The 15,819-nt window shown below is 37.2% G+C and overlaps 1 protein-coding gene across 1 annotated transcript in view; it reads right to left on the reverse strand.

Annotated features, from left to right (window-relative positions):
• LOC126493398 (uncharacterized) overlaps positions 1-15,819 on the reverse strand; it is a 150,821-nt gene that overhangs the window by 107,600 nt on the left and 27,402 nt on the right. The window lies entirely within an intron of this gene.

Consider the following 15,819-nt stretch of genomic DNA (forward strand, 5'->3'; position numbering starts at 1 on the left):
AAGAAACTGCTTGCCCTGATAGGTTAAAACATAGGTGGGAGGAGTAAACAGGAGGAAGTGAGGTAAGACTCCTCAGGCAGACTCTGCTCTGCTCCCGGAGAGACTCGACAGCTCTGCTCTCTGGAGCAGAGATGCCATGCTCAGCTCTCCTGGGTAGACTCGACAGCTCTGCTCTCTGGAGCAGAGACGCCAGGCTCTACTCTCCCAGGCAGCTCCGACCCAGGATGGACGTAGGCTAGAATCTTCCTGGTAAGCCCACCTCAGGGTGCTTACACACATTATTAGAAATGGGCTAGTCCAGGTGCGAGAGTTAGCCGAGAAGAGGCTAGATATAATGGGCAAGCAGTGTTTAAATGAATATGATTTGTGTGTTGTTATTTCGGGCATAAGCTAGCAGGCGGCCAGGGTGCTGGGGACGCAGCCCCGCCGCTCCTATTTCAACAGGCATGCATGTGGAAGTCTGAGAACGACTGCCAGCATGAGTTCTTCCCTTTATCTTTTTTAATTAATTTTTATTGAGCTCTACCTTTTTCTCTGCTCCCTTCTATCTTCTTTAAGACAGAAGCTCTTCTTCTTTACTACTGCATACACCAGGTTAGCTAGTTAGCCAGCTTCCTGACGCTGTTTTCCTTGCTGTAGGAGTTCTGGGATTACAGATAGGTGCTACCATGTCTGGAGCTCTGGACCCTGGTCCTCATGCTAGCACAGCCAGCATTTTCCCCAGCCCCTCACAATGGAGAAAATGATGAATATGCATAGTTCAGGGGATTCTTATGGTAGTAAATAATTCCTAAATGAACAAGTATGCATAGGAAGAAAAATAGGAATTACGTGGATTTTGGTTTAGAAAGTACAATTATTAAGCGAGTACAGTAAATTATATAAAATGTTAAAAAATAGAACCCACCATTTGCAACTTGTAAATATCATTCAACCAAATGATATTTCTTGGGTAAATGTGAAATACTTTTTTCAGACAAAAATTGAAAGAATTTGATGCTGGTAAGCCTTTTTTTTTTTTAAAAAAAAAAAAAGTTAAAATAAATTCTTCAGAAAAAGTGAAAGTTAGAAATATAGATCTATATTATTAGAACATGAAGGTGTTTAAGAATAGGTAAATTAAACTTTAACATATTTTATTTTTAATATTTGATTGGTAAATAACATTTGTCCAAACTAAAAATAAAAAAACTACTGCATTCCATAATTATTGCTCATGAATATTTGATACGAATGAAGGCAGTGTATCAATGGATAGGAGAGACAGCTTATCCTTTGTCATAAAGCATGTGAAATACCTATGAAGCAGCACAGTATCACTTGAAATGCAATGTAAAATACTTGATGGCATATATAACAAGTTCTAAAATAACCAAAAAATCAAGGAAAGTATAAATTAATGAGCTAAAATGGTAAATGTAATAATTTTGTAAATGCTAAATTAAAAATAGACAAGGCAAAAAGAAAAAAAAACATGAAGAACATGGAAACATCTAAAACGTAGTGACAAAGGAGGTAAGTACTAATCCAAACATCTCAACACTTATTGTAAATATTCTAAAGTTTTAATCATGCGTACTTGTGTGCATGTCTGTGTGCAGTATGTGCACGAGTGCAAGTCCCTAGGAGGCTAGAAGGTTTTGGATCCCCTAGAGCTGGAGTGAGTGCAGCAAACCAAACTCCAAGTCCTCTGAGCAGTACCTGATCTTAACTACTAAGCTATTTCTCCAGACTCCAAAATTCACTGTAAATGTAAATTTTCTGAACACTCTAATTAAAAGATAGATACATTCAGTATGCATAAAAACAAATGAAGATGGAACTACCTTTTTTTATAGGAATCTACTTTAGGGACTGGTGAGTAATGAGGGCTTGTTCTGCAATCACGAGGACCAGAGTTGCGATCCCAGCAACCACATAATAAGCCTGATATCCCCATAAACACAAGGAATCCTAGCTCTGAGGGCTGTAAGGACATGAGGATTGTTGGGGCTTGTCGGCCCAAGTCTAAGGGTGAGATTCCTACCTCAAAGGAAGAATCAGAGCATGGTAAGAGTGCTTTCTTCTGATTATTGCATTCGCATGTGCATGCACACACATGTATACAGACAGCCCCTACACAGAAACACATACATAAATAAAATAAAAATATCTTCAAAGTTTTCCTTCATAGAGAAAGGCAATAATCTTTTCAATGTATGTCTGTGTTCTGTTAACAAGTATTTTATTGGGTATTTAAAAAAATCTATGTTCTTCAGAGATATTGGCCTGTCTGGAGCTTTCTTTTTTGCTGTGTCTTTACTTGCTTTTGGTACTAGAGTGATAGTGGCTTCACAGAAGCTGGGGAGTGCTCCTCTGCTTCCATCATTTTGAATGGTTTAGGGAGGACTGGCTGTAGAGCTTTTTTGAATGTCTGGTAGATAGAATTCTGATATGCATCCATCTGGCTCTGGAGTTCTTTTTGCTGGAAGGCTTTTTATTATTGTTTCAATTTCCTTCTTTGTTATGGGTCTGTTTAGGTTGTTGATTTTTTCTTGGTTTAATTTTGGTAGCTTTCTGAATCTAGAAATCCATCCATTTTGGGGGGGTGGGGGTTTCACAACTCAATGGAGTACAGGTTTTTAAAGCATTCCATTATCTGAGTTTATCTGTTGTCTGCTGTAATGCTTCCCTGTTCATTTCTGATTCTGTTGATTCAGTCCCTCTCTTTTGGTTAGGTTAGCCAAGCATTTATCAGTCTTGTTTATCTTCTCAAAGAACCAGCCCTCTTAGATTCATTGATTCTTTGCATTGTTTTCTTTTTTATATTTTATTAATACATCATTTTTCTGTTTCCCTTTACTCCCCCCAAACCCTGCAATATGTCCTCTCTTGCCCTTTTTAAAATTAATGGCCTCTTTTTTTTCATACACCTTTAATCCCAGCACTCAGGAGGCAGAGACAGGAGGATCTCTGTGAGTTTGAGGCCAGCTTGGGCTACAGAGTTCCAGGACAGGCTCCAAAGCCACAGAGAAACCCTATCTCAAGAAATCAAAAAAAAAATCCCTGTTGTTACATAAAACTATGATATGCATACATTTATAAATACATAAATACAGCCTGCTTAGTCTACATAATGATAACCAATTAGTGTGTTCTTCCTTGTGAAAAACTATTTCTCCTACTCTCAGCATCCCATTCCTTTGCTGTCTATAGTTCTTTGTGTAGGGTTGAGGCCTCTTGGGCTTTCCCCTGGTCATGTTAGCATGTGTATTGGTGTCCTTGTTCAGCTCATGTTTAGGCAGTCATGCTGATGAGACTTTATGGCTGTAGCTTCTGACATTACTAGGAGACACAGTCTCACAACAAACTCCCTGAGTCAGTCAGGACTACATAGTGATACCCTGTCTCAAAGAATAAAAACAGTATAGTTATATAGAATAGCACTTACAGTCAAATTGATCTAATCGATATCTATTGAATATTTCTTCTATAAATACCAAGATATACATTATGCTCAATCTCCTAAAAAACACTATCAAAATACACTATATTATGAGCCATAAACTATAAGTTAGCACACTTAAGAGAACAAACAACATTCATTTCAGAATACAATGTAATAAAATAAGAAATCAATAAAATGAATACAGTGTCTAAATAAATTAATAAAAGACAAATTAGGAAAAATTGTTTAAAAATGTACTTTGAAAAGAATGATGATAAAAATGAAACACCAAAATCCTTAAAATAAGGCACTGCTTAACAGTAAAATTATAGATTTGTGTGCATATATTAGGAAAGAAATGACTTATCATCACTAACCTAATACTCCATCTTAGAAAACTAGAAAAGAGCATAGTAAGAACAAATGAGAGAACTACAAATTAATAAAACACCGAGAAAAATAAGACATTAAAGCAGGAAGGGGATTTGATAGAAGGGAGAAAAGTTTCAGTTAAAAAATATTCATGAGCTACTAAATATTTGAAGGATAAACTTTATATTTATATTAAATATTAATAATAGTCCTCCACAAAATTGTAAAAAGAGAAGTAGGTGGAGAATACTGCCTAACTTATTTCATAAGGCTAAAATTATTAGCCACGTAAAAAACCCAGACAAGTTACCACAAGAAGAAAACAACTATCTCCTATGAACACTAATGCAAAACTCATCAATAAAACACTAGCAGATAAAATTCATCAGTGGTGTGGGAAGTCCTTCTGTCTATGTGTTACTTTTATTGATTCATGAATAAAGAAATTGTCTTGGGCCTGCACAGGGCAGAATGGAGGTAAGTGGGGAAAACTAAACTGAATGCTGGGAGAAAGAAAGCGGAGTCAGGAGACACCATGTAGCCCAGCCAGGGACAGACGCTGGACAGAAACTTGCTGGCAAGCCATAGCCACGTGGCAATTCACAGATTAATAGAAATGGGTTAAATTAAGATGTAAGAGCTAACCAATAAGAAGGTAGAACTAATAGGCCAAGCAGTGATTTAATTAATACAGTTTCTGTGTGGTTATTTTGGGGATGAGTAGCTGGGAACAAACAAGCAGCCTCCTACAAGATATCAGCCTATTTAAAAAATGATGTTCCATGACCAAATGAATTTTATCCCACAAGTATAAGGTGATTAGAACCACAAAAATCAATGTATCATGTCCTATTAAAAATGAATAAATACAAATACTTATCATTTTATGTAAAAATAACAATCTATGAAAATAAAATATACAGCCAGGCAGTGGTGGTGCACACCTTAAATCCCAGCACTTGGGAGGAAGAAACAGGCAGATCTCTGACTCTGAGGCCAGCCTGGTCTACAGAGAGAGCTCCTCAACAGCCAGGGCTATACAGAGAAACCTTGTTTCAAGAAAAATATGTATAATATTTTTTATTTTGAGATTATAATATACTTACATTTCTCCCTTCCCTTTCCTTTTCTCTCTCCAAACACTCCCAAATACCACTCACTCCCTGCTCTCCTTCAAATTCATAGCCTCTTTTTTACTAATTGTTACTGCATGCATATATATGTATGCACATATATATTCCTAAATATAACTTGCTCAATCTTTATACTGTGGCCTAGTATGTATGTTTCAGGCCTGACAATTTGACACGGATGTACTCTTCCCTGGGGTGGACTTCCTCTCCTGCTTCCAGTTTTCCTCAGTTGCCTGTAGTTCATTTTCAACACACTTTCTAAAAGAGAAAGACAAACTAGGAACAAAAGGAAACCTCTTCAACATTATAAAGGCCACAGATGAAATGTTTACAGCAAACTCAAAAAACATGATCAAAATCTGAAAGTTTTTCCCTTAAACCAAGAATAAGACAAGAATGTTCACTTTCCCTACTTCTATTCAACATGGTTTTTCAATTTATAACTACAGCAATTGGACAAGAAAAATAAGAGCCATATAAGGCAGAATGGAATAAATAAAACAATCTTTTTGTAAATGACCTAATTAAATGGAAAAAATAACCCCAAGATTAACAAAAAAAACAGTTAAAGTTAACAAACAGTATCAACACATTTTCAACATACAAAATCAATATACAAAATGTGTTGTAGTGTTGGAAAGATGGCTCAGTGGATATAACTACTAGCTACTCAAGCCTGGCAACTGGAGTCAAGCCCCAGTACCCACCTACAAAGTGTAAGAGTCTAGAAGTGGAGGCATGCATCTATGATCCTAACACCAGATGGGAAGTGAGAGAGAAGGGCCTGGAAGCTCACAGGCTAACTAACTTGAAGTATACAGGTCAGCAGCAAAAACAAAAGAGCCTCCTTCAACAAGGTGCATGGTGAGAACCAATTGTTGAAAAGTGTCCTCTGGCCTCCACATGCCTCGTGGCACATGCACACCTGTATTCACACATATCAAATGAACACATATACACACACTAAATAAATAATAAGTAAACAAATAAACCTTTTAAAGTGTTTATAAAGGTTATAAACCACCTGCTAAAAATTTAAATTGCAACAGCATTGAAATATTAGATTCTTCACAAATATACTTAAAGAGGCCAACGACTTAAACACTGAAAATATGCTGGAGAAAACTAGAGACATAAATTAATGGAGAGCCATTCCATGCTAAGTGATTAGAAGCTTATATTAAGATGTATTAAGATGTCAACAAATATTGTTACAAAAATATATGCAATTTCCAAATTCATATGCATAAAATAAAAAAAGCAATATTGGCAAAGAACAAAAGGAAGACTAACATTGTTAATTCAAAGCTAACTTTACAAGTACAGTAAGAGAAACAATATAGAAGTAGCATAAAAGAGATGTATCAACCAAAATCTAAAAAGAAAACAAAACTCTTGAATACAGGTTCAAATGTTTGACAAAAGTATTGTGATAGCTAATAATCATTTTCTATTTGACCAGATTTGGACTCACAGGGGAAGTAGGTGAAGGACATTTCTGAATGACTCTATGAAACATTCCAGAGACAGTTAATTGAAGGGAAGTTATTTTCTTTGGAAAAAATGTACACACACTTTATCCTTTTTACAACAGAGATTTCATTGGAAAATTTGCATTATATATTCTTGATATGAATTAGTTGCCAGATTTATGATTTTCAATTAGTTTTCCTATTTTGAGTTGCCTCTTTTGAATTTTGATGCAGTCTAATTTGTATATTTTCTTTGTTATTTCTATGTTTTTGGCATCGCATTCTAGGAAGCATCGACAAGCCCAATGCTGGCTACTTTTCCTCTACATTTTATTTACTGGATTTTAGTTCTATGTCTTTGATTAATTTGTGTCATTAGCAGTATTTTTCATGATAAGCATAAGTTAGACACCAAAATGTCCACTCATGGAGGAATAGATGAAATGTGCTACACACATACAATGTAATATTAGTCAGCCTTGAAAAGGAAAAGAAATTGTGATACATGTAACAAGGATGAATGCTGAAAATATAGTATGTGGACACAATACACAAAGAAACAGATATTGCAATACTTACATGAAGTACCTAGGAAATTCACAGAGACAGAAAATAGAATCATGTTTTTCAGGAGCTAACAGCAAAGACTAATAGGGCTATTTTTATAATGGGTATAGAGATTCAGTTTAGAATGATTATTCTTAAAACAATTGTGATATTTGCATAGCAGTGTGTACTTCATGTTACTGGAAGGTTGTAGTTAAAAGTGACTAAAGTGGCAGATTTTAAGTAGTGTGAATAATACACTTTTTAAAAAATGGAGGTATATAAGAGAAAGGGAATGAATACTCCAAAGTCCCAAAGAGTCAAGCTAATAATAATACACTACATTCATCAGGCAGTAGTAAAGACGTACTACACAACTGCAAAGTTCAAGTAATATGGGAACCTGCGTGCAAAGACTAGGGAAGGAGGGAAGAAGTGCAGCCATATATTGCTTAACAAAAGGCAAATGCTTAACAAGCAGGAAAATTCTGAGGAATTCTACATTAAGCAATTTCATCACTATACTGATCATAAAGTATACTTACACAAACTAAGATGGTAATTGTGCTGTCTGATTTTTTTTATAACAGCTCAACACAAGCTAGAATCATTTGGGGAAAGGGGATGACAATTGAAAAAATGCCCCCCTCCCCCCCCCAGATTGGTCTGTGTTGATGCAGAAGGGCCCAGGTCACTGTGGGTGGTGTCATCCCTGGGCAGGTGGTCCTGGGTTCTGTAAGTTGGCAGGCTGAGCCAGCCATAAGGGGCAAGCCAGTAAGCAGCACTCCTTCATTGCTTCTGCATCAGCTTCTACCTCATGTTCCTATTCCTGTCCTGAATTCCCTCAGTGATGGTCTACAAGCTGTAAAATAAACCCTCTTCTTCCCGATTGCTTATGGTTATGGTGTTTTACCAGAGCAATAGAAACCCATACTAAGCTAGTAATGTAATCTTTCTTGACCATTATTGCATATGTAATCAGTCTTAAAATGAGACATGGTTATGTATTCATAATTAGACCGCATATGTACCTTTTAATATGTACCTCTGGTCTTTTTTTCTATAAATAAAAAAAGGGCTCTGATACAGTAATTTTTTGTTTTGTTTTTAAATCCAGCATTTACAATATCTTTGCTTTGTTATTCCTGCATTCTTTCCCTAGAGATTTTAAAAACCAATTCATAAATGTCTGTAAATGGATCTCCAGCACATATAAACTGAACTCATGACAAGTACAGCATACACAGGGAAGACTATTCTGTAAGTACTGAAACTAAGCTAGTGTTAATTCCAACTTAGTGTTATATAGTTAAGATATTAACTTTAATCTCTAGGCTAACTACCTAAAAAGCCCTAAAAACTTGGGGAAAACCCAAGCAAAGTGAAGCTGTGTGTGGTGGCATGTGCGTATAATTTCAGCACCTGGGAGGTAGATGTAGGAAGATCAGGAGTGCAGAGATAGTATCCTGAGTTCAAAGTCAGATAAGACTATATGAGACCCTGTCTCAAAAGCCAAAAAATAAAAAAGAATGAGAGAGACACAAAGAGAGCATTGAAAGTAGCGTGCTAGACAAAGGAACAGTTTTGCATATTTGCTGTACTGTTTTATATTCCTACTAGTAATGTCTAACTGTTCTGATTTCTCCACATCCTTTTCCCATTTTTTTAAAAAATAGAAATATGAATTGCTATGAAGTGGTTTGTAGTGTGGCTAATGGATGAAGTCTTGAGTCAGTGTGTATTGTTGACATGTCATGGACCCCAATGCCTCAGACCCACAGGAATGGCAAGGCCTTCCTGGAGTCAGGTTCAGGAGAATAGCAAGTGCTAACAAGCACTGATGTTTACAGTGTGTGCAGAAAGTATTAAGCAAGCTTCCTCCTCCCAGGTGACTGTAACCTGAGACTGCTCCCCTACAGAGGGGCCCTATGGAGATTAGTTAATACACCTTGTTCAGCTGGATATAATCAATGCATCTCCTCAGTCAGCTACATATACACACGCTGAGTTTGCCAGCTGCTGGTGTGTCTCTATCACAATGCACGGCCCACCCTATCCCAGGTTTTCTGTATGTGTGTCTGTCTTCACTCCCAGTTGCTCAGTCAGGTCAATCCCAAAGCCATGAATGTTGTAGCTCTGCGGTGTAGATTTCATTTGCCTAAAGAATAATAATATTAAGCATCTTTTCGTGTATTTTTCGGTTGTAAGCATATCTTCTTTAGAGAAATATCTATCAAAATCATTTACCCAGTTTGCAATTGTGTTAGTCATCCATTTATCAACTGATAAGAGTTACTTGAGAAATCTTAGCTGAGAATACTGGTTATGCCTATAATACCAGCACTTGGGAGCTCAAGACAGGAAAATTACTACAAGTTTGAGGTTGGCGATATTTATATAGCAAGATCAGCTAGGCTGCACAGTGAAACCCTATCTAAAACAAACAAACAAACAAAAACCCAGTAGGAACAGCCAGATGATTCTGCTTGTGTAAAGGTACCTGTCAACAGAACTAATGACCTGAGTTCAATCCCTGGGACCCACATGATGAAAGGAGAGAATAAATCCCATATATTACTCTCTAGCCTCTAAATATACACTGTGTCAAGAGCATTCCCATATGCACACAAACATGTACACAAAATAAATAGGTAAAAAGTAATAAAAAAGTAAAAATAAAAGTAAAAATTCTGGCTACTAACCAATATCCCATATATATGATGTATTGGTATATTTTCTCTTTTTATATCAAGCAATACTTTTTATTCTCAAAAGTACTAAAGAAAAATGATAATTATACTAATTAATAATTATACTAATCACCAAACCAAGTTACTCTTGTAATGGAACAAAGACGGCAGTTCCTCAGTGTATCCATACTACTGGTTTATTGAACCCCTGGAAATCTAGGCTATTCTTCCAGATTCATCTTTTTAGATCAAGATGCTAGAATATAGTGATCCACCACACTTAATATGTTGCTTCAGTTACAATGAACTCTATCTGAACATACTATACTGATTGCCAAATGGGGCAGATATTTTACAATATTATGATAAAGGGCATGACTCCATCTTTTGATATTTACCTACTGACAGCTGTTAAGATTGACTTCCTCTTTTAAAATAATATTTATATTTATTCTTTGAACATGTCTTAAATGCATATAATGTATTTTGATCTCAACTACTTTTATGCACTCTGTCTTACTTATGGCAAGCTGATAACTCTTTCTTTCCTATATGGGCACACTGAGAAGAAAATCAGGGTGCTCTCTCCATAGGCATCTAAGAAAAGTTCAAGCCAAATGCAAAAACAAACAAAAAACAAAATTCAAACAAACAGACAAACAAAAAAAACCCTAATCCTGGCCCAATCCCCCCACTTCCAAAAATTCCCAAGAAAGTCACTGTTTTACTCTTTCAAGCCATTGTTAAGCTGCCTTGCATCTGAAGAAAAATTTCAGCGAAGGTCTATTCTATCTGATGGGATGACCACAATAATTCCTAAAAGAAATATATTTTGTTTACATAATGGAGCTAGTTTGTGTAGAATAAAACTGTAATTCTAAATCTATGTCAGTAGATATGCAGGGAAGAAGAAAGGGAAAGTTGTAAAGGTTTTTGAAAAACAGTTTATCCTTAACATTTTTAATGTTTTAAGATATATATGTGTGGGTGTGGGTGTATAAAACATTTAGTTTTATGCAGATATGTGAAAATTATTTTTGACATCAGAGAATTACCCAGTGAAAAAGGCACAATCTTGGAGCCTTTCTTTCTTGCTTCTTTATCTCCTTGGGATTTATACACTAATGGATGATACATATACTCATTTTGATTTTTATGATAGATTAGTTTTAATTCAGATGAAATAACTGTTTAGGAAAACAGAGAATAAAGAGCTCCTAACTAGGAACATGATTTTTTTTTAAATTTGGTCCTAGACTCATTAGTTTCTAGGAGGTTTTCATCTAAGATGCTTTGAAGAACAGGAAGTTTCTTCAACTGTGTTATCTCAGTGAAATAAAACCTTGCTAAACAACAAAGACTACTGGTACTGAATTCATGATTTACCATACTGTCTGAAGATTGCAGAATTTACTGTGGCACTGAATAAAGTTGTAACAAGAATTTCAAATAGAACAGAAACTCAGTTAAAACTGTAGGAAGACTAAAAGATAAGAAATAACAAAGACAACTTGACTGCTGTGAAATTACAGAGTTAGGGAGTAACTAGAAAAGTCTATCAGGGTGAAGTTGGAAAAAACATAGGGATATTTTACACAGATCAAAGGTAGAAAGGATAGAAAATGGGGTTATAATAGAGGAGAGGTAGGGCCAGTAAAATGGCTCAGCAGGTTAGACTGACAACACCGAGTTTAAACCTCATGTGTATTTGTGTGTGTTCGCACGCACACACAAACACACACACACACAAAATAAATAAAATTAAATGTTTACTCTATTAAAAATGGAGTAAAGTGATGGCAATCAGGAAAGTAAAGTTCCTAAGAAACAAAATTTGATAGAATTTAAAGGAGAAATAAATATTTTCAAAATAATAATAGGAAGCTGCAAATGCCACAACCAATAATGAATAAAATACCTAGGAGGGAGATCAGTAAAGAAATACAGTACCAAATATGACTATATATATAATTCTATATCCTTACATAAAAATATATGCCTATATATAGAAATAGGTATATATACATATATATAGCACATTATCAAATAACACGCTATATATATAGCACTTATTAAATAACAGCAAAAAAAACTCAACCCTAATATTCTTTAGAAATAAGTCTCAATGAACTTAATTTCAAGACTGAAATCTAACTAAACGTCTACCATTACAATAGATGAAGCTAGGATGACCCCTCCCAATCCTGGCCTTCTTGAGCACCTCATGTGCACACACCCACACCCACATCCACACACGCTAACATCCCACATATACATAATTAAGAATCCAATGAATTTACTAAAGTAGGCCTTTAAGTCAGGCATTTTAGCACACATAGGCTTGTGATCCTAGTAGTCCGGGGGCTTGGAGAGGAGTTGGAGGCTAGCCTAGGTACATGGTAAAGCCCTGTCAGAAAATACATCAAGTAGGACCTTTAAGAGGTCATGAGAGCTGTTCCTTGCTAAATGGATTAATATCATCGTATTAGACTGGGATACTTAACTTGAGACTAAGACTTATAGCGTGAAAGCCCTCACATTCTCTTTCTGACTAGCTTGGGGCCACTTGTTACTGTGCAACAAGAAAGTCCTGACCAAATCCATTTTTTTCTCCATTTGGATTTTCTAACCTTCAGAAGAATCATGAAGCATATAAACTTCCACTATTTAAAATTTACTCAATCTGTGCCATTCTGTTCTAACAGCAGAAAAGAAACTAAGGCAGACTTTGAACTACAACAAGAGTAATAAACCTCCATATGATCATCTCCAACGAAGCAAACAAAGAGGCATTTGCTATGTGATACCCTTTCATAATAAAACATACTCGTGCATCTGGGCACAGAAAGAAATGTCCTTAACATAGCAGAGCATTCATGAAAAAATGCCATCTAACACCATGTTAAGCAGTTAAAAAAAAAAAAGAGCTGGGCAGTGGTGGCTCACACCTTTAATCCCAACACTCGGGGAAGCAGAGGCAGGTGGATCTCTGTGAGTTCAAGGCCACTCTGGACTACAAAGCAAGTTCAAGGACAGCCACAACTGTTTCACAAACAAACCAAGTCTCAACAAAAACAAAACAAAACAAAAAAACCCTAAAACCCATTCACAGTAAAATAAGAAACAATACAATTATGATCTTTTCAGTTATTCTTTGTACTGGACATCCTAGCTGGACAAACTAAATACGAAAAAGAAACAAAATGTAGCCCATAAGGGAAGGAGGGGGACTAGAGATGGCTCAGCATCGAGTTGGGTGCCCAGAACTCACATCAATTGGCTCACAACTACCTTTAAGTCTAGCTCCTCTTCTGACCTCTGAGAGTACTCAAATGCATGACCACAAAGGTAAGAACAGGCATGCTTGTGTATACACACACACACACACACACACACACACACACACACACACGGTATAGTGCTTGCTCAGCATTCTGGAAGGCTTGGTTTTAATCCATAGCACCAGTAGTGGCACATACCTATAGTTCCAGCCCTCAGAAGGTGGATGCAGGAGGATCAGAAGTTCAAGGCTAGTCAGGCTAAACCATGAGTTCTTGTTTCTAAAATAAGGGGCTGGGAAAACAAGGAAGAAAGGATAAAAGGTACTTCCATTTATAGATGGTATTACATGGTCCTACATAATACAAATTCTTAAAGAATCCACAAGGAAACTATGAAAGTCAGTAAACAAAGGGAACAAAATTACAGGCTTCAAGCTCAACTCATAAGTCAGTTATATTTCTGTATACTAGCAACAAATAATCTGAAATGGAATTTTTAACTGCAAAAAAAAATGTGACTGGAGGTGCATGCCTATAGTTCTACCCTTTGGAACACTGAGGAGAACTACAAGTTAAAGAACAGCCTGGGATTTCAGTCCGGTGCTCCAATGTGGGTCTCTGTCTCCTTTCATCGCCTGATGAAGTTTAATATTCAGGAGGATGCCTATATGATTTTCTTTGGGTTCTCCTTCTAATTTAGCTTCTCTAAGAACCCGAATTATAGGTTCAATGTCCTTTATTTATGGCTAGAAACCAAATATGAGTGAGAACATCCCATGTTCCTCTTTTTGGGTCTGGCTTACCTCACTCAGGATGGTGTTTTCTATTTCCATCCATTTGCCTGCAAACTTCAAGAAGTCCTTGTTTTTTACTGCTGAGTAGTACTCTAATATGTATATATTCCATACTTTCTTCATCCATTCTTCAATTGAAGGGCATCTAGGTTGTTTCCAGGTTCTGGCTATTACAAACAATGCTGCTATAAGGTTTCGTGGGAGCCTAGGCAGTTTCGTGGATGCTCACCTTACTAGACCTGGATGGAGGTGGGTGGTCCTTGGACTTCCCACAGGGCAGAGAACCCTGATTGCTTTTTGGGCTGACGAGGGAGGGGGACTTGATTGGGGAAGGGGGAGGGAAAGGGAAAGGGGAGGTGGCGGTGGGGAAGAGACAGAAATCTTTAATAAATAAATAAATAAATTTAAAAAAAAAAAAAAAGAACAGCCTGGGCTACGTAGAGCTCCTGGCCAGGCTAGCCTACTTAGTGAGACCTTGACTCTTAAAAGTGACTCTATTTATAATAGTATAAAAAGAACAAAATATCCAGGAATAAATTTCAGCAAAGAGACGAATTATGTATAAGCCTAAATTTCTAAAATACTACAATAGAAATTAAAGACCTATATAAGTGTTCTATATGCATACACTGGAAATTTAATATTATGTAGATAATATCTCCAAAGCAATCTGTAGTTCCCATGTAATTCATGTCAAAACCCTAATGACTCCCTTCTTTAAGTTTAATTTTATCATTATCATAGTGATTGATGTATGTGTATATGATATGTGTATGGGAGTGCAGGAATGCATGCATGGAGGCCAGAGGACAACTTTTCAGAAGTTGATTGATTCTCTCCTTCCACTATGGGTTCCAAGGATCAAACTCAGGTCTTCAGGGTTTCAAGGTTAAGTGCTTTTACCTGTTGAACAATCTCACAAGCTCCCAGTGACTTCCTTATGTAACCAAGAAGCTGATTCTACCCTGTCTCGAACCCTGAATATTACAATACCAATTTGACAGGAAAGCTGTGCCCATAAAGTAATGCGGTACAAAGGTTATGGGAATAACCAATTGCTTCCTGATTGGATTTGAAGCCTGTTCCACAGGAAGTGGTTTCATGCCTGCTTTTACTGTGATCCTGGTTTAAAGCCCATGGTTGGATGGGGGAAGTCACAGGATAGAACCTGCAATTGTTGTTTTGCTAAATGATAATGTTGTCAAATCGCCTTCTAAATATTCCAGTTGATAACCAAAGATTAGTGCTATTGTTAACCATTTGCTGGAGAAGCTTCTATCCACAGTGGGTAGCAGGACATGCAGAACGAGTCATAACCAATCAAAATGCTGAGAATATCTGACTACTGAGTCCTCAGCTCTAAAGGTGACAGCTACATCAACCTTTTCCTGAGGCTCAGGGAACATCTTGGAAGAGGGGGGGCAAGAAGAGTGGAAGGTTCAGCCGACAGGGAGAAGCAGTGTGAAATGCTGTCTTCCACACAGAACATGGCTGCTACCCCCATAAACTGACTGTAGTTTTGGTTACCTGGACAAGATCAAGCCAATACCAGTCAACATTCCAGCAAGCAGCGCTAACTGGACTCAGTTGAATACATTAAAAAGAGAAAAGGACGTGAAGGTGGGATAGGAATGTGTTGAGGAGCTTGTGGTGGTGGGAAGGCAAGTTCCGAGCCCATAAGATCAAGGTACTTTGTATACCTGTATCCACTGAGGCCCTTCCTTTGGAGGTCAGGAACCCGTGGAAGAAGAATTGTAGGAGCCAGAGGGGTCAAGGACACGAGAGCAAGGGCCACAGAATCAACTAAGCAGGGCTCATAGGAGCTCAAAGTTATGGAAGCAGCAACCACTGAGCTTGTATGGGTCTAAACTAAGTCCTCTGCAAATAGGTTATGATTGTTGGCTTGGTGTGCTTGTGGGACCCCTAGCAGTGGGAGTGTCTCTGACTCTTGCCTGCTCTTAGGGACACTTGTCCTCCTACTGGGTTGCCTCAACCAGTTCTGCTATGAGGGTTTGTGCCTAGTCTTACTATAACTTTTTATGCCATCTTTGGTTGCTATCCCTGGGAAGCCTGTCCTTTTCTGAAGGGACATGGAGGAGGAATG

This window comes from Alexandromys fortis, unplaced genomic scaffold (genome assembly GCF_014885135.2).
Source record: "Alexandromys fortis isolate MF-2015 unplaced genomic scaffold, M_Fortis_MF-2015_v1.1 scaffold_331, whole genome shotgun sequence".
NCBI lineage: Eukaryota > Metazoa > Chordata > Mammalia > Rodentia > Cricetidae > Alexandromys > Alexandromys fortis.